Raw genomic sequence first — 21,323 nt, 5'->3', positions numbered from 1 at the left:
TCCTTGCACCCAACCAACCCCTGGCAATCACCATTCTATTTTCTCTCTTCATGATTTTGATTGCTGTAGTTACCTCATCTAAATAGAATTATACATTATTTGTCTTATATGATGCAAGCACATCAAGCCTCATCCATGTTGTATTAGAATGTCCTTTCTTTTAAGTACACATTAGAATTTCCTTCCTTTTTAAGGGTGAAATAATATTTCATTATATGTGCATAGCACATTTCATTTATTCATTCATCTTGGATGGCCCCCGCATTTTATCTGTTGATAATGCTGTGAGAAACTTGGGAGTACAATCGTATCTTCAAGACTCTGTTTGCAATTATTTAGAAGTGGAATTTCTGAATTACATGATAATTTTAGTTTTATAAGAAACTCCCATACTATGTTCCACAGGAGTTCTACCTTGTTTTATTCCCCCCAACAGTGCACAAAGCTTCCAATTTGCTTTACAAATTTGCCAACACTTACTTGTTTTCAGTGGTTTTAATAGTAGTCATTCCAATGCACATGAAATGGTATTTCCTTGTGGGTTTGGTTTGCATTTCCCCAAAGAACATTTATATTGACCATCTTCTTGTGCTTTTTTCATCATGTATCTTTTTCTTCGGAGAATGTCCATTGAAGTCTTTTGCCCATTTTGAAAATTGGGTCATTTATTGTTAAGTTTTCAAACTCTTTATATGTTCTAGAAATTCTGTTTTTCTCTCTTTTATGCAAATATATTCCTTGCTCCATCCTTAAATTAGTATTTCTCTAGGTGTGGTCTGCAAACTAAAATCAGAATCACTTGGGATATGTGTCTGGAATGCACAGTCTCTGAATCCATCACTCTACCTTTTGAAAGAAAGACTAAATTAGGGACCTTCGATGGTGCATACTAATACATGTTCTGAGCGGAACTTGCAAGCATTAAAATTTGAAAAAATTTTTTGGTGGAGTTGGAGGTCAAATGCAGGCCTTTTGAGTTATATTCTAATCATTCCTTTTAAAAACTTTTTTGAAATTTTTGAGATGGGGTCTTGCTAATTTGCCCAGGTTAGTTTAGAACTTGTATTCCTCCCCCTTCTACCTCCTTCCTATGTAACAGTCATTCACTTTATGCTTTGATTATAGCCCTTGCTACTCTGCCACTGTGACTTATTCTTTAAATACTCCCGCTTCTTTCTCTTCCTCTCTCCCTGCTTCTCCCTAATCTCTTCTCTTCCCTTATCTCAAGGGAAACAGGATTACCCTTCTTCCCCATCTTACCAGATTTATCTGTACTTGAGTACACACTCATCAGAGGAATGAAGTAATTCAGACTTTGGGGATGGCACCAGAAGAACTCAGAAATGACTATCTTCCAAATGAATGAGTGAATTACTACTCAGAGAATATGTGAAATGTAAATGTAGCCTTTGAACCACCTCTTTAAAAACCCCTTACTCTCCTTGATGGACAGAATCACAACCTCTGGGACAGAAGTCTTCTGTTTCTCCTTTGCTAGCAAAGCAATAAGGCTTCTTTTTCCTTTTTCTCAAAACCATGTCCCATTATTGGATCATCATCAGGGACTAGGACTGTAGCAAATTTGATAACCCAGACGGGACCCAAGAACAGTCATCATTCCCACTTTCTTGGGCAGCCCTGGTTCTCCAAGGAACCCACTTCCATGCTGAGGATGCAAGGTAGACGGCAAACTTGTTGAAAGCTGACTGCGGAAAGGTTCAGAGACAGGTGAATTTGCCTCTGGTTGAACTGGAGGAACTGTTCCTGTGAGTAAAGAGGGGACTGAGGGAACATCCCACTAGCTGCTGAAGCTCCTTTTGCTTCAGGGAACTCACACCTTCCCTCCATAAACAGTACAGGTTGCTCCATCATGGTGCACTTTGAGAAAAAGGAAACTGAACTCAGTAAAATCATGACACCCTTGGCCATCTGGTAAGTTCCCCAGCGTAAATGCCAAGACCCTTGATTCCACACATCTGGTTCCTCTCCATGGGAACATCTGGTTCCTCTTTGTGGGGACATCTGTGGCACCACTTATTTGGGACTTGAGAATCTAGGGATATTTACTCCCTTCTGGTCTGTTCTAGGTTCTCTTTTGTTTGTTGGCCTTAGGTTCAGGAATTCCCTCTGGTTGACTATGATTTTTTTTTTTTTCTTACTATCTCTTTTAACATGGGCAGTACTGCCTTGATCCTATAGGTAGTGTCTTGGAAAAAAGGTTGACTGGTCTTTCAGCCATAGTTTTGGGGATCCTCACTGGTTACGTCTGTTTCCTTATTGTACAATCTTGTAATTGGAGTTGGTCTGTCAGAGGTAAAGTAAGTTGAAGAAAGGGCCACCTGTAGGTATAAACCAGGCTAAGATAATATTTTACTGTAATGATATAGCTTTTGAATAGCTTTCTGAATTATTATACAATCTTGCAGTTGGTGTTGGTCTGTCAGAGGTAAAGTAAGTGAAAGAAATTCTGGTCTGACTGTTTTAAATGTTTCTATCAGCCCTGATTACAGTGACCCTCTCTTGTTGTCTCTGTTTTTCGTATCTGTTACTGTCCCTTTAGAAAATGGGCCATGTTACATTGATCCTACCAGTAGTCTCTTGGGAAGAAAAATCTTGACTGAATGGGCCACCTATAAGTATAAGCCTGACTAAGAAAACGGTGTTTTACTGTATCACAATTTGGCCTTTGAATGTTTTTTCTGGATTTTTGTGTAATCTTGAAGTTGGAGTTTCTATCAGAGGTAAAGTATGTAGAAAAGATTCTTTTATGCATTTGCATGATAAGAACAGTCAGGAACTAAACTGAGGATACAAAAAGACATTGTTTAGTGTAGAAGGATAACAGGACACCAAAGATAGGTTTAAAAAAGATTTAAATCCTTTAAACCCAGTGCTGGCAACTGGCCCCAGGCAGCCAAAGATTATCTCACTGTGGGTCAAGGACACCAACCCAGGGCTGGGAAAACAATCTAGGAAAAATGCCTGGGCTGTAACAAAATGAGTAAAGAGAATTGACCTCTGCCCTGCCTTACATCCCCCTTTTCCCATGGGGGTGTAGGCTGTTGGCCACAAAGGATGTGGCAGTAGGTTTTAGCACTGTTCAACTAAGACCTGGGGACAGGCATAGTCTCCCCTTTTAAGATCTGACAGGACACACTCTATTTGACCTGCAGATACCTGTCACTGGGGCATAGCAATTCTTGCTATAATAATATCCCATCAAACTAAATGCATGGGGAGGCTGGCAGGGTAAACACTGCATACAGAAAAGAAAAAAAAAATAACAGAAACTAAAGCCAACCTGTTTTTTCGGCAGCCTCTGCAGAGGGATCATCAAGAAAGCCTATAGAAAATGGAAAGGGCCCCTCCATCAAATATCAATATGCCTAGTATAAGAAAAAGGCCCCAAAGAGACTCTGGGTACAATTGACAGTGGGAAACTCACTTAAAGTTGATGGCATTGTGATAATGATAAGGGAGACTGATCAGGCTCAAAAATATCCCAAGATCCAACCCCTTGAATATCACCTGGAAGAAAAAGATAAAGGCATACTTTTTGTATATGCCAGATTATCTGATTCCTCTCCTGGGGAGAAATTTGTTGTGTAAATTAATGCACAAATAATATTGATAAGAAATTATTTCAGAATATGAATTTAAGAAAGACCTATATTTTATCTGTTTGCTTTGACTAAGTCTATTTCTGATCATTAACACTATTTCCTAAATGTATAAGGGATTTAAGGCTATCCTTTGATTTTTGCTAGTACTGCTAACCCATACAGACCTGTGATTATTTTTACCATACACTATGGATTCTAAATTGTACTTTAAAAGTTAAAATTAGTTAAATGTAAAGCTTAGGGGAAAGCACTTTACCAAGTTGATGTTCTCCAAATTAAAATTATCTTTAGTGATAGCCTCCTTCAGATGTATATAGAAATAAGAAATTTCATTGGTATTATTCATGTCATTTAAAGTTTTATAATTATAAAAATGTAACCTGTTGTCAATAAGATAAATACAATTTTGTGTTACTCTTCACACTGGAATAGAAATTTAAATGTATTTTTGGAAGGTAATAAGGAAAGCTTGATCTGTTTAAAGGTGATATTGTAAAACATGGAAGCATTTGCTACTTTTTCCACAAAAAGTTAAAGACTCTCTTAACCTTTGTTTGATTCACGTATCAGATGTAATATTGTATTGTATTATTTCTCAATAGCCCTATCTTACCTGAGATAAGGCTCTGTCTCTCACCTTACTCCATGTTAGAATGACTCCAAATAGGCTAGACTTAAGCTCATTTAAAGTTATGTTCAAAAGATAGACTTTTGTTAAAAAGATTACTATGATCTCAAAACAAATAGAGAATATAATGCATAACTAAGTAAAGGTTTAAGATTATAAAAATCATTTTCTTGGTTCATAGCAATTACATAAATTGAACATGTTTTTGCTCTGTTAATTTCATTTTGTATTTTCCTTGTAAACTTTACAACCATTGCCTGTTAGTGTTTTGCAGAGGTACTGCTTCTAATAAAACAATCTGAGTTAATTTGAAATAATAGGCTATTACCTACAGGATAGACAGGATATAGGCTGTCTTCTAGTGTACCAATTAAGTGGAAGGGGTAATTAAAATTATAGACATAAAGTGAAAGCCCATTATTCCCACTTCAAAATTGGTAAAACTGGCCTCTTGTTTGAAACCAAGAACTTGGAGACCAAAGTCAAGGAAGTAAATAGGCCAGTGAAAAATCAGCTAACATTTTGGTCCTTGCCTTCTAAGGTCAGCCAGGACCCAGAGGATGACAGCACCCCTCTCTGGGCCCTGCAACTTTGGTGAGTCACCTAATGTATCAGTCAGGGAGATGGAGAGGATCCCAAAGAACAGGAAACCAAATAAAAAGGAGGGTCATGGGAGAGGGAAATGTCCCTAATGCTTCAGTAATACCTTGACCCAACCTGACAGTGCCACTGGTAGAGGAAAGCTAAAGGAGCCAAGAGGCTTCACCCAAGTTCCCAAGAATGCTCTCTGAAGAATCTAAACTGGCTCTTAACAGTAGATAAGAACAAGGTTGTTTTTGACCAACTTGGTCTTAAACACCTGGCAGGAGAGTATAGCCAAAGCACAGTTCTCCTGGAATATTTTAAAGCAAAGATAATTTTTTAAAAATGTAACTGAAGATGTAAACTTGTGTCAGACCTACCAAAACTGGAGGCTATAAAGGAAGTGCTCGTATGTGAGAGTATTTAATAATTATCACAAAGAACTCTAGAGTCATAGGTTTGTACTTAGTCAATTCAAGCTTAATCACCTGGACTTCAAATATTCCTAAACTTCTACATAGATAAACTTGATTTGTTTTTCACTGGTATGATTATAAGTTACTGTTCTCATAGGTTTCAGAGACTGGCTGAAACGCTAATTGCTGTATTGGTAATTATTTACAAAAAAGTGATGCTTTGCTGTCTTGGTTATAGATATCTTAGCCTGAACCCTGACCTATGTATGACCTGCCATCTGCCACTCTGGACTTCTGAACTGCTCTGATGCTGAATACCTTAACTGTCCAGATCCCACCTCATAGAGAACAAGGAATTTTGGGTTACTTCTCCCAACTTTGCACTCTTTCAGCAGGAAGCAGATTGGAGACATCATCACCCATTTTCCCACAGAAACAAAATGCAGAAATTGACAGTGGGGCAATGTAACAGTGGTCCATTTTATGCTTTGAATATAGTCCTTGCTGCTCTGCCACTGTGACTTATTTTTTAAATGCTCATGTTTCTTTCTCTTCCTCTCTCCCTGATTCTCCCTAATCTCTCCCCACCCTAATCTCAAGGGAAACAGGATTACCTTTCTTCCCCATTAGGCAGAGTTATCTATCCTTGAGCACACACCCACCACAGGAATGAAGTAATTCAGACTTTGAGGTGGTACCCCAGAAGGTCTCAGAAATGACTATCTCCCAAATGAACAAGTGAATTACAACTCAGAGAACATGTGGAATGTAAATGTAGCCTTTGAACCATCTCTTAAAAAACCCCTTTCTTTCCTTGATAAGCAGAATCACAGCCTCTGGGACAGGAGTCTTCTGTGTTTCTCCTTTGCTGGAAAAGCAATAAAACTTCTTTTTCATTTTTCTCAAAACCACGTCCTTGTTATTGGATTGGCATCAGGGACAAAGACTGAGTTTTCAGTAACACTTAAGGAGTTGCTACAATTATAGACCTGGACCATTCCTCCTTCAGAAATATTTCTTTAAATTTTGGTGCTTCCCAGGGTTTTCTGAAGTCACTATTTGCAGTTCAAGGTTTATACCCCACCTGCAGCAATGCTGACACTTTCAAAGGCATTACTGTCCATTCTGACTTCTGTTTTCTAGACACCTCAAAATCAACACATGTAGAAGTAAACTTACCTTTGACCAATAAAATGCTCCTTCAACAGTAGCCTTTACTAGTACCCCTACCATCTTTCTAGTCTCTGAAGTTGAATGCTTGAAAGTTAGAAAATTGGAAATAATCCTTAATTTTCCCTGTCCTTTCCCTTCCTCCCCAAATAATCAATTAGCAGATTTAACTTATTCTGAATAAGAATAGGTGATGGTCAGGAAATCAGGGTAATGGATCCTAATTAAGGTCTTGTTCAAATGCAAAGACCATAACAGACTAACCAGTAGAAACATTAATGGGCTCCATCATATATAAAGAGCATGAGGCTTAACGATGGGGACGTTCCAGCCAACTACTTTGTCCAAGAGTGATGGGAAAATGGAAGGTGGGGATGAATCCTGAAGGATGCAGCCAACGACTTTGGTACTTTCTTCAATGACTGTTTAACATATATTTTGATCAATGCTCATACCATCCCCCCAAAAAACAATAAGTCCTTTGGCTCACACAGCAAAACTGATTCTCCTTCTATCAGGTTCCCTTCTGCATTAAGGAAGTTCTTTTCTCACTTAAAAAAAAATTGTACTCCATTTACTCTTTCCTCCAGTTATTGTCCCTGAAATTTATTCTTCAAATTTGCAAGAGAAGAACCCAGAAACAACTGGTGAAGCAGAAAATCCAGTTTCATCTCAAAATTCCAGTTTCAATTCTACCACCAAGCATTTCTCACATGTTTTTAACATTTCTGTTTCAATAGTCATTGACATAGTTTAGACCTTCACCCTGTCTTAGAGGCGGCACATCCTCTCTTGTTTTAAAACCTCTCTCCAACTCCTGTTAAAGCCTCCAGTTTGGTTTATGCAAATGCAAAATGTGTCAACTGAGGTTCCAACAGGAAACGTGGACATTTTCAAAATAGGATAATTCAAGGAAGTTTTATTCACAAAGAGAAAATATCCACAAGTTTGGGTGACCACAACATGCAGTGTAATAATCACCATCTCTGGGATCTATGGGATGAAGTAAGAGAAGGGTTACCAGAATATAGAAAAATTAGAAAGAACCGGCTGCTTTGAAAGAAGCAAAGAACTTTGGTTAATCAAGGACACTTTAGCTGAAGATGCCCTCACAGGGAGGAAGCCAGTACTAGCACTAGTGTCTGATCTCCTGCCTGGCTGACTCTATGGTAAGCAAACTGGAAATTAAAATTCAAGAGAACCCCTTTTTTATGGTTTGGATCTGGAATGTCCCTCACATGTTGAAGGCTTGGTCCCCAATGCAGCAATATTCTGAGGTGGGGCTTTTAGGAAATGACTAGATCAAGAGGGCTCTGACCTCATTAATGCATTAGGCCCTTGACACATTTTTAACTTGGACGGACTATCGGGAGGTGGTGGAGACTGTAGGAGATGGGACCTAGTTGAAGGGAGTGGGTTATTAGGGACATGTCATTGGGGACTGTCTTTTGTTTTCAACCCCTTCCTCTCGGTTTTCTGTCTTCTGTGAGGTGAACAGCTTTCCTCTGCCATGCCCTTTTGCCATGACGTTCTGCCTTGGAGCCAGTCGGCTGTGAACTAAATCTCTGAAACCATGAACCAAAATAAATCTTTCCCCCTTTAAGTTGTTTTTCTCAGGTAGTTTTTCTCAGCAATAAAAATCTGACTAACACACCCTTGATTTAATCTAAATGTATCAGTCTTCTAGGCAGAGCAATGAATTAAAAGGATGGAGAATAGCTCTGGAAGGGCAGCGGAGACCGTCCAGTGCACAAATCACACAATGGCACTCCAATGTTTGTGAACATTTGGACTCCCTCTTCTCCTATTAGACAACATTTATTTATTTAAAATGGAACACAAAGACTGGGCATGGTGGCACATGCCTGTAATCCCCGCGGTTTAGGAGGCTAAGGCAGGAGGATCATGAGTTCAAAGCCAACCTCAGCAACTTAGCAAGGCCCTAAGAAGTTAGTGAGACCCTGTCTCTAAATAAAATATAAGAAGGGCTGAGGATGTGGCTTAGTGGTTAAGCATGCCTGGGTTTACTCTCTGGTACCAAAAAAAAAAGGTACACAAAGCATCCCTGTCTTTTGCCTGGTAGTCTGTGCCTGGTTTGCTGGGTTATAGAATGCAAATTGCTGTGGTTCTGTATTCTTCTCCTAGGATTTCTCACCTCATAATTTTTGCTCAGTACTTTCCTTTTAGAGGAAATTCTCTGTTCCTCCCCTCAACTCCTTCCAAGAAACAGCTCGTCTCTGTCTCTGGGTAACATCTCTTATGCTATCTTTTACAACATTCTGACTTGGCTAGTTGTTCGTCCTTCATGCTGTGTGAATCGCACTCCCATTACTTTCATCACATTGTTTCATTATTATCTATTTATGGGTTTTAAGTTCCTTGGATAAAAAAAAAATATCTTATACATGTTTATAGTGAGAGGGCTAAGTCCAGTACTAACTTGTTGAAAGAAAAAAAAATAAATTGGCAATTTCTCTGTCTATTCTTTCTTGCTATGTGTGTGGTAATAGTCAAAAGAATCACTTTCAGATTTCTAACAAATGGTGTGCATCTAAGTACCTCTCCTTGGGGCTGCAGCCAGCATTAATATTGAAATGGTAAGTAATGGCCAATTTTGTTTCCTCTATAATGGAAATTGATGGAAGGAAGCTTCACCATGGATAATTAGATTGATTTTAGTTTTACCACTTTAATATCCAGACAGTTCTTGAAACTGATTGTTGTAATTACAGAAAGACAAGCTGATACAGAAAGTCATTCTTTATTGTTCCCTCTTCAGTCTGGACTCACTGTACAGGTGAAAACGCTTGGTTCATTCTTCCTCTACTGCTTGCTCATCTCTGCAGATGCTCTTTAAGAGGGTTGTGTTTTCTTTTTAAATGAACATCTTATCAGTGCAGATTGAAATGTTGAAGGTTGAGGCCACAAAAAGTGCACACAGAATCAATCATCATACTGAGGAATTCTAATTTCATGTCGATAGGGTGTAGGCCTTGACTGTAACGTGAGGTACCAAGTAGCAAAGCAAAATTCTAGCCCGCATTCTGGAAACTTATACTAAAGTCATTCCACAAAAAGATAGGAGGATATTAGAGGTGAGACACCTTTCCCCAAATGCTGCTGTCTGTTAGGAGGGATTTTTGCTAAGTGTGTTCTTATTTCGCCTTACTGCTCTCTTTCCTTTTATTATCGCCACCTCTGGGGAGCAGGTGCAACATAAGTGTCTTACCGATGCTGTTAATTTGGAGCAGTTAATTGTATATATCTCAGAAAGATTTCACAATACAAGGGGATTTGCCAGCCATTTGTGATATTTAGAATGGATACAGCTTCTCATTCATTGTAATGCTCTTTCAATCAAATAAAATGCCAAGGAAATAAATGCTGGCATCAACACCATAATCAATTATTTTTTATGATTATGGTGTTCAAGATGCTATTAAAATTTTAGTTAGAAACAGAAAACTCTTATTCACCTGTCTTCTCTTTACCTTGGCACAAAGCAATAAAAATATCGTTTATGAAGAAACCCATCTCTCATTTATATTGAGCAACAAAACAAATAGGGGAAGGAAAGAAAGGAGCTCACTTAAAAATAATAAAATTGCTTCTGTGAATATAAATGAAACTAAGAAATCACAAGCTAAGACATTGAAATATCCTTGAAGATAGAATTTGTATTCAACATTGTTTCTGATATAATGCCCTTGCATATTATTAGTGCTTAGCAAAATTTTGCTTATAGAACCTAATTAATTTCTAAGTATATATTTCTGAGTTTTTAAACTGTTCATAAGAAAGTCTTAGGAAGAACATTGTTGATCTGGTCATCAAATTTTATGTTGACACGTGCGAATGTGTTTCCTATATCATGTGACATCTCATTATGGTTAATTCTATGTGGATTTTAGTGAATCGAAAAGAAAAACACATATGCAATTTTCTACACTCAAGAGCTGTACATTTTACTCTGCATCCATGGAACAGATTAGGTAATCTCCAGTGTCTCATCATTGTGAATGTTCTATAAAATTTGTTTGTGTGGCTTTGTTAGAATTAGTCAGGGATGAAACAGGTAATCCAGAACTCTGAAATAAAATGAACTTTTAAGGAAGTGAACTATAATGTTAGGAATATGAACACTTGAGTTAAAATGATGCAATTATTTGACTCCACCCAGACTCCACTTCTTACTAGCTTTGTGACCTTGGTATGTGTTGCTTGGCCTACTAATCTTTAATTTCTCATCTGAATACAGGGATGGTAACATCAACCCTACGGAAGTATCAAATGAGATAATGTATATAAAATTCTTCTCATGGTCTGTACAGATAGTAAAGACTCCACAATTTATAGCCATTACTAGTTTAAGTAAATGATGGAAACATATCTTGAAAAAAGGGCCATAATTTAACTGCATTATTGAAAGTTTTCTTTTAACAAGAAGTGAGGATATAACCTAAGTTGAAGACTCACTACTTTGACATTTCTAAAACTTCTTTTTGTTTGTTTGAGTGACTACATATTACTTTAAAATAAGTTATTTGACAAATACTACAGAGCTAGAAGGAAAGACTTAAAAATTAAAGTATTCCTTTTAAACATAAAAACTAAAAGGACCTTTATCTCTCCTATAATCTAACCTAGGGGTTGGAAATCTACAGCCCACAGGTTAGCCACCTCTTTTTTGTTTGTTTTTAATTTATTTTTTACTTTTTTTATTTTTACAAACTGCATTTTGATTCATTGTACACAAATGGAGTACAACTTTTCATTTCTATGGTTATACACGATGTACACCATTCATGTAATCATACGTAGGGTAATGATGTCTGTCTCAGTTCACTATCTTTCCTTCTCCCTCCCCCTCCTGCCCCATTCCCTCTCTACCATCCAAAGTTTCTCCATTCTTCTCTTACCCCACCAGCCACCCCTCTAAAGCTCTTGAAGTATAAAAATATAATTAATGTATCTAAAATGGGAATTTGTAGAACACATAGTGGGAAGTACAAAGAGTCCTAAGTCACTCTCTTCCAGGAAAAGGAAAAGGATTCCCTGTGTCCCAAACTCATCCCTGTCAGTTTGACTGCACAGTAGTGCCCACACATCACTTCCTTCAGCAGAACTTTACTGAATCTCAAGTTAGATTTACTCCTTCACATATCATAGCTATGTTGGAGTTCAAGTCACCCAATAACTAATTCCTTTCTTCTCCCTTTGAGTTCTGAATCAAATGAGAATTAGATAAATGATTATGGAGGCAAAATGACCACTCACATTACAAATAAATTAATATAGAAGAATATAGCTTTTATTTGCCAGTAAGTGCACTTTCTAACCTCAACTGTGGAATTGGGACCAGCTATACAATTCCCAGCAGTGATGGATCCGTGAGCACAGCTATTTCTCAACAGGCAGAGGAGAGGACATCCACTCTCCTGGTGTGCAAGCAGGTGAGGAGGACTGAAGAGGGGACAGGGGACAGTGAGTGCTCAGTGTTCTTGTCCTATTCTCTCCTTTAAGGAAATATCATCATCCTCTCCAGGGGAAAAATGGGTGAGAAGTCAAAGAGAAATCCAGGGTTATGCTCATGAGAAATCTAGGGTAAGCTGCCTCCATATGAAAAGAGGTGTTGTGAGGAGGAAGTAGATAATCCTCAAATGAGGATTCTCTAGAGAAAAGGAATCAATGGAGAGAGAAAGAGAGAGAGAGAGAGAGAGAGAGAGAGAGAGAGAGAGAGAGAGAGAATGTGTGTGTGTATGCGTGTGTGTGTGTACAGAGAGAAAGAAAGAACTGGTTCACAGGATTATGGAGACAGGCAAGTCCCAGCATTAGCAGGGTTGATGGGTAAGCTGGAGACCCAAGAAAGCTGATGGTAATGCTTTACTTATATTCCAAGTCCAAAGGACAGTGGACTAAGTTGTCGATGAGGTAATTCTATCCAAAACTAATAGGTTGAGACCTTGGAAGAGTTGACATTGCAGTTCAGGTCCAAAGGTAAGGAAGAAGACAATTTCTCACCTCAAAGACATAAGACTAGAGGAACTGTGTCTTACTCAGAGAAGGGTTAAACTTTTTCTTTTATTGAGACCTTCAACTGTCTGGATGAGGCTTACCCTCCCTGGGTAGGGGAGAACACTACTTAGTCTACCAACTTTAATGTTAATCTTATCCCAAAACTCTATAACAAAAACAGCCAGAATAATGTTTGGGACCCTATGGCTCAGTCAATTTAGCACACAAAATTAATCATCACATCCTAGTCCATCCCAAAGAATAACAGCCAACCATCACATCCTATCATAATTATTTAATACATTATTTTGATGTAAGCTTGTTAAAACAGACATTAATTTGATTGGTTGACTGTTAAATCACAGTCACGAGGCACAATGAATGAATGAAAGGTTAGGTGCTCAATAGACACAGGTGCTTAATAGATATCCGTACAACTGATTAAATGACTAAAGAATTAAATCCTCTAACTCATATCTCTTGGCTACTACAACCCTGCTATAATATTGTTACATCAGGCTGCTATGATTCATACTATTAAATGTTCTAATAATATTAGTATGCATATACTTATGCAAGAAATAATTATAACTTTTTTTTGTATGTTAAATAATTTACCTCTCACAATGATCCTAGAGGTAGGTGTTCACACTGTTACAGCAGGGTGAACAAGACACAGAGGGATTAATTTTTCAAGTCATATGCTAGTAACTACAGAGATAATCACCCTAAATAAATACTCACCACCAATCTGATGACCAGGTAAATGAGTCACAAGACAGGATAGAAGCTCACCTTGTTTTTATGTATAAATTTACACATGGTGTGATTCTCTAGATTTCCTGGGTGGAAATTGTCCCAGAGATTCAGGCTTTTTTTGTGTGTGTGTGTGAATTATAAAGAGAAAAGTTCTGGGCAAACAGAATGAGAACTTTGCTGTGTCCACCTTAACCAAGTTGGTGCCCACTGGTGGGTCCTCTTGATGTTTAGCTGGCCTGCTCTTCCCTGGTGCCATAGCTATTTCTTTACAAGTTCCTGTAAGACTCACAAAATAATTTTCTATTTACATAAGTCTGTCTCCTATACTAAGTTACTACATTTGTTAAAGCAGGACTGGATCTGTTCTGCTCTAGATTATGACTATACTGTGCTGAACCCAAGACAGGAAAGTTACTCAATAAATTTCTCTTCAAGTGAATGAGGCATCTATTTCCTCTTTTATGGAGTGACTATTTGGAATTTGAGAACACTCTCCAGAGTTGGAACATAGTTCAGTTTTGCACAAAACATGTGTTTGGTAGGAATAAAAGTATACCCTTGATTCTTAGCTCCAACAAATGAACCGATTACCACATACATAATTTAAAAGGCATATTTTATTTGATTTAACGGTTCATAAATTACTTAACTGATTTTGATTTTGAGCATTTGTAATACACTAAAAACATGCTATAGAGGAACCAACGATGCTGACAAGTTTAGACAAGTTAATAGAGAAGAGTACCATATAATTTATAATCAAGAGCTTAGATAGGCATATAGACCATAAATGCAAAGGTTATCTTTTGGTTCAAATACTAGATAAAAATTCCCCAGAAGGAGTTAGACTTCAGTTGCTTCTTACAGAATTTAGTAGAATTTGATAAGTTAAAGGAAGAATAAGAATCTAAGGTACTTGGAAAAACAAAGAGGTAGAAACGAGGTAGTACATGTGGGAGCGTAGATGCAAGACAAAGCATCACATGCGCACATCGCCACAGACACCAGATCGTGCCAATCCTTTTCATGTCTTGTGGTAATATCATACTTATTTGATTTTCTTCTCTTTACATCATTTTGGAGAGAGAAGACAGCCATCGACTTTCTGTTTTATATTGTAAAGTATTCTGTAAGCTGAGGTCTCTAGAACATTTTTCATTTTCCTTAAAACAAGAGTGGGAATTGGAGCAGAAGGGGAGCATATGTGGGTCTAGAAAGCAATCCTCAGTCTGAGTTCCGTCATGCACACTTACAATGTAACCTTGATTAGGTTGATTACCCTTTTTGAGCTTCAGTTTCGCTCATCTGTTAAATGAAGGGAAATTCTATTATCTGCACAGAATTAAGACAAAATGATATACTGCCTATGAAAAGTCTGCCGGCTATTATACTTGCTGCCAAGCAATTGTCACTTGGTGACTGATGTCTATTAATACCATTATATTGTTTAGCAACCTGTAGCACATTGTGTCCTACCCCTTGGCATAACCCAGGAAGACAACTCCTAATTCCACACTCCTCCTATTCTCTACTGTCCCCAGTTATTTATCTTTTTCCCCACGTTTGACCCTTTGAGGATGTTTGATCTTTTGTCATATGAACCAAAGTTGTTCTGCTAAATCTGAAACAAGGAAGTAGGAAAACATCCTACCACGAATTACCCAAACTTTTTTTCAGGCTTCACGTCACTAAAAAAACAAAACAAAACAAAACAAAAAACAGTAGCAACAGCAAACATTTGGCATCATAGATCTTATAGTATTCTTATTATGTGTGGTAAGGAATTTGGGAAAAGGGAGTTTTTCTAAAGATCTAGATTCAAGTGCTGTACCTACTGCTACACTTCAGAGGAGAATCTTATTAATTTAAAAATAATAAGAATATTAAAGATTAAGGAAGATTGTTTGGCATCTCATTAAATAAGAACTCAGTTCTAGTTATCACACCATATTTTTTAAGCAAAAGTATCACAGAAATAATTGATGTATATAAAGTGCAATATGTGTTCAGGGGGTACTGCTGTGATCTAAATGTTTGTGTCCTCCTAAATAAATTTGTTAAACCCTAATCACCAACTTGATAGGATTAGGAGTGGGGCCTTGTGAGGTGATTAGGTCATGAGGGTAGAGCCCTCATGAATGAGGTTAGTGCCATTATGAGAGAGGCCCCCAAGGGCTGCCTTGCCCCTTTTACTATGTGGGAACATAGCAAGAAGTTACCATCTAGGAGGAATGGGCCCTCAGTAGAGACTGAATCAGCTGGCACCTTGATGATCTTGGACTTCCCAGACTTCAGAACTACCAGAAATAAATTTCTGTTATTTATAAGTTGCTCAGTTTCTGGCATTTTGTTATAAGATCTTAAACAGACCAAAACAGTCGTTACATTGACTTTCTTTCTATTAGGACTCTTATGATGAAATTGTCTTGCAACTAAAAGGTATCATTTTAGGTTAATATTATTTACACAGTGCTCCCCAAAAGACCACTTATGGCATGAAAGGATCAACATATTTTGCTAGCTCTTTGCTTGCTTATTAATAGGCTAAAAACCAAGACACCTAAGCTCACATTGTGTATTTCCGTAATATTTTTTAATGGGTGAAAAGGGAATATATGTTCTATTTATATAGTATACATGCAAATGTATTTAGACATATAAATACAAAATATTAATGCTATATAGTATTATTGACAGAACTGTTTTCCCCTCAAGTTTTGTATATAGAAGACCCCAACCCCAGTGTGACTGTTGTCAGATATAGAACCTGTAAGGAGACCCTTAAAGTTAAATGAGATTATATAAGTGGCCTCAATTTGATTGGGCTGGTGTCCTTGTAAGAAGAGTGAGACAAGAGATTTTGTTCTCTCAGTAATCACAAATAGGAAAGACTATATGAGGACACAGCAAGAAGATGGCCATCAGAAAGCCAGAAAGAGAGAACTCACCAGAAATCAACTCTTTTGGCACCTTGACACTTCCAGTCTCTGGAATTATGAGAAGATGTGTTTACACTGATTAAGTCACCCAGTCTGTGGCATTTTGTTATAGCAGCCTGAGCAGAGTTATGTATGTATTAGAGCATTTCTTTAGTATAATTGTAGTAAGTATATGTCACGAATAATAAATTGCACTTTTGTGTCATCCATTCTTCAGCATAATCTATAATAATGTACTTTTTTATTCCATGGAGCCTAAATGTTTTCATTCTTCTGAAAGTTAAAAATAGAATTTGATATGTTACAAGAGTTAATATGCTTTATTAATTGTTCATGGAGATTCTTCATTACCATTGTGAATCCATCGAATAATAAATTGAATGTCCATTATCATAATTGCTGCATAGCACAATGTTGTGTTGATGTTAATATCTAGAGCCAGTACATGACTAAAACATAGTGGATGTCTCCCTAATTGTACATGATTATAATTATAATAACTTCAATTTGATACAACATTATCTTTTCATGTTCATTGCATAGTATTTATATCATCTTTACTGGAGTTTAGTAATAAATCCCCATGCATTACAAGCACCAATTTGTCTTAGAATGTTTTGTCTTTGTATATTTTTTACTTTATTTTTGTACAGAGGATTAAACTCAGAGGCATTTTATGCAGAGAATTAAACCCAGAGGCACTTCACTACTGAGCCACATCCCCAGCCCTTTTTATTTTTTATTTTGAAACAGGGTATCACAAAGTTGCTTCAGGCCTCGCTAGGTTGCTGAGGCTGGCTTTGAACTTGTGATCCTCCTGCCTCAGTTTCCTGGTCTTTATGTTTTACAACTTTTCATTTCTATGGTTCTACACAATGTAGATTCACACCATTCGTGTAATCATACATATATATAGGGTAATACTATCTGTTTCATTCTACTATCTTTCTGTCCCCCAACCCCTCCCACCCCATTTTCCTCTACACCATCCAAAGTTCCTTCATTCTTCTCTTCCCCCATCATCCCCCCTCATTACATATTGTCATGCACTTATCAGAGAATACATTGGGCCTTTGATTTTTTGGGCTTGGCCTATTTCACTTAGCATGCTATTTTCCAACTTCATTCATTTACCAGCAAATGCCATAATTTTATTCTGTTTATGGCTGAGTAATATTCCATTGTGTATATATACCACAGTTTCTTTATCCACTCATCAGTTGAAGGGCATCTAGATTGATTCCACAATCTAGCTATTGTGAATTGAGCTGCTGTGAACATTGATGTGGCTGCATCAGTATAGTATGCTGATTTAAGTCCTTTGGGTATAAACCAAGGAGTGGGATAGCTGGGTCAAATGGTAGGTCCATTCAAAGCTTTCTGAGAAATCTCCATACTGCTTTCCAGAGTGGCTGCACCAATTTGCAACTCCACCATCAATGTATGAGTGTGCCTTTTCCCCCACATTCACACCAACACTTATTATTGCTTGTGTTCTTGATAATAACCATTCTAATTGGAGTAAGGTAAAGTCTTAGGGTGGTTTTAATTTGCATTTCTCTAATTACTAGGAATGATGAGCACTTTTTCATATATTTGTTGGTCACCTGTATATCTTCTGTGAAGTGTCTGTCCATTTCCTTAGCACATCTATTGATTGGGTTCTGATAAAGTTTTTTAAGTTCTTTATAAACTTTGAAGATTAGTGCTCTGTCTGAAGTGTGTGTGGAAAAGATTTTCTCCCACTCTGTAGGCTCTCTTTTCACATTTTGGATTGTTTCCTGTGCTGAGAAAAAAACTTTTTAGTTTGAATCTATCCCATTTATTGATTCTTGCTTTCATTTCTTGCACTATGGGGGTCTTGTTAAGGAAGTCTGGTCCTAAGTCAACATGATGGCAATTTGGGCCTACTTTTCTTCTATTTGGTGAAGAGTCTTGGGTCTATTTCCTAGATCCTTGATTCATTTTGAGTTGAGTTTCGTACAGGGTGAGAGATAGGGGTTTAATTTTATTTTACAGCTATGAATTTCCAGTTTTACCAGCACCATTTGTTGAAGAGGCTATTTTTCCTCCATTGTAAGTTTTTGGCAACTTTGTCTAGTATGAGATAACTGTACTTATGTGGGTATGTCTCCGTGTCTTCTATCCTGTACCATTGATCTACCTGTCTATTTCGGTGCCAATACCAAACCATTTTTGTTACTATTGCTCTTTAGTAGAGTTTAAGGTCTGGCATTGTGATACCTCCTACATCACTCTTCCTTCCCAGGATTGCTTTGGCTATTCTGGGTCTTTTGTTCTTCCAGATGAATTTCATGATTGCTTTTTCTGTTTCTATGAGAAATGTCATAGGGATTTTTTTGGTATTGCATTAAATCTGTATAGCACTTTTGGAAGTATGGCCATTTTGATAATATTAATTCTGTCTATCCAAGAACATGGGAGATCTTTCTATCTTCTAAGGTCTTCTTAAATTTCTTTCTTTACTGTTTTGTAGTTTTCATTTGTAGATCTCTTTCACCTCTTTGGTTAGATAGATTCCCAAGTATTTTTTTTTTTTTTTTGAGGCGATTGCAAACGGAGTTGTTTTCCTCATTTCCCTTTCAGATGTTTCATCTCTTATGTATAAAAATACTTTAGATTTATGCGTGTTGATTTATATCCTACTATTTTGCTGAATTCATTTATGAGGTCTAGAAGTTTTCTGTTAGAGTTTTTTGAATCCTCTAAATAGAGAATCATGTCGTCAGCAAATAGTGACAGCTTGAGTTCCTCTTTTCCTATGCATATCCCTTTAATTTCTTTAGTCTGTCTAATTGCTCTGGCTAGTATTTCAAGGATGATGTTGAATTGCAATGGTGAAAGAGCGCATCCCTGTCTTATTCCAGTTTTTAAAGGGAATGCTTTCAGTTTTTCTCCATTTAGAATGATGTTGACCATGGGCTTAGCATAAATAGCCTTTATAATGTTGAGGTGTGTTCCTACTATTCCTATTTTTTCTAGTGTTTTACGCATGAAGGGGTGTTATACATTTGTTGAACGTTTTCTCTGCATCAATTGAAATAACCATATGATTCTTAACCTTAGGTCTATTGATGTGATGAATTACATTTATTGATTTCCAGATGTTGAAACAAACTTGCATTCCCAGGATGAACCCCACTTGATCATGGTGCACTATCTTCTTAATATGTTTTTGAATGTGGTTTGCCAGGATTTAAAAAAAATTTTTGTGTCATATTCATCAGAGATATTGGTCTAAAATTTTCTTTCCTTGATGTGAATTTGTCTGGTATGGGTATGAGGGTGATATTGGCTTCATAGAATGAGCTTGGTAGGGTTGCCTCCTTTTCTATTTCCTGGAATACTTTGAGAATGTTGGAATGAGTTCTTTTTTGAAGGTCTTGTAGAATTCAGCTGAGAATCTGTCTAGTCCTGGGCTTTTCTTGGTTGGTAGGCTTTTGATGGCTTCTTCTATTTCATTGCTTGATATTATTATTTAAATTGTGTATGTCCTCCTGGTTCAGTTTGGGAGGATCATATGTCTCTAGAAATTTGTCGATGTCTTCGATATTTTCTATTTTGTTGGAATATGGACTTTCAAAGTAGCTTCTCATTATGTTTTGTATTTCAGTGGTGTCTGTCGTGATATTTCCTTTTTCATCATGAATTTTAGTAATTTGAGTTTTCTCTCTCCTTCTCTTTGTTAGTGTGGCTAAGGGTTTGTCTATTTTGTTTATTTATTCAAAGAACCAACTTTTTGTTTTGTCAATTTTTGGAATTGCTTCTTTTGTTTCAATTTCAATAATTTCAAATTGATTTTAATATTTCCTGTCTTCTACTACTTTTGGTGTTGTTTTGTTCTTCTTTTCCTAGGCTTTGAGCTGTAATGTTAGGTCATTTTTTTGTTGAGTGTTTAATCTTTTCTTGAATGTGCTCCATGCAATGAATTTTCCTCTTAGTACTGCTTTCATAGTGTACAGAGATGTTGATATGTTGTATCATTGTTCTCATTTACCTCTAAGAATTTTTTTTTATCACTTCCCTGATGTTTTCTGTTATCCATGCTTCATTCAATAGCATATTATTTAATCTCCAGGAGTTGGAGTAATTTCTATTTTATATTTTGTCATTGATTTCTAATTTCATTCCATTATGATCTGATAGAACACAAGGTAGTATCTCTATTTTTTTGCATTTCATAAGGGCATAACATATGGTCTATTTTCGAGAAGATTCCATATGCTGCTGAGAAGAAAGTATATTCGCTCATTGATGGATGGAATATTCTATATGTGTCTGTTAAGTCTAAGTTATTGATTGTGTTATTGAGTTCTATGATTTCTTTGTTCAGTTTTTGTTTGGAAGATCTATCCACTGGTGACAGCGGTGTGTTAAATTCACCCAGAATTATTGTGTTGCAGTCTATTTGATTTCTGGAATTGAGAAGGATTTGTATGATGTACTTGGATGCACCGTTGTTTGGGGCATAAATATTTACAATTGTTATGTCTTCCTGATTTATGGTTCCCTTAAGCAGTATGAAATGTCCTTCTTTATCCCTTCTGACTAACTTTGGCTTGAAGTTCACTTTATCTGAAATAAGGATGGAAACCCCCGCTTTTTTAATGAGTCCATGTGCGTGGTATGTTTTTTCCCATCCTTTCACCTTTAGTCTTGGATGTCCTTATCTATGAGATGAGTATCTTGAAGGCATCATATTGTTGGGTCTTTCTTTTTAATCAAATCTGCCAATCTATGTCTTCTGATTGATGAGTTTAGGTCATTAACATTCAGGGTTATTATTGAGATGATTTTTATTCCCAGTCATTTGGATTTATTTTGGTTTTTAACTTGACTTGGTTTATCCTTCGATTGGTTTTTTCTTTAAGGTAGTTCCTCCCTTTGCTGACCTACATTGTTGTTTTTCATTTCCTCCTCATGGAATATTTTATTGAGAATATTCTGTAGTTCAGGCTTTCTATTTGTAAATTCTTTTAACTTTTGTTTATCATGGAAGGATTTTATTTTATCTTCAAATCTGAAGATTAATTTTGCTGGATATTGGTTTCTTGGTTGGCAACCATGTTCTTTCAGAACTTGAAATATGTTGTTCCAGGGTCTTCTAGCTTTTAGAGTCTGGGCTGAGAAATCTGCTGATATCCATATTGTTTTCCCCCTATATGTAATC

This window comes from Sciurus carolinensis, chromosome 10, assembly GCF_902686445.1.
Source record: "Sciurus carolinensis chromosome 10, mSciCar1.2, whole genome shotgun sequence".
Lineage (NCBI taxonomy): Eukaryota > Metazoa > Chordata > Mammalia > Rodentia > Sciuridae > Sciurus > Sciurus carolinensis.
This window is presented reverse-complemented; position numbering follows the sequence as displayed.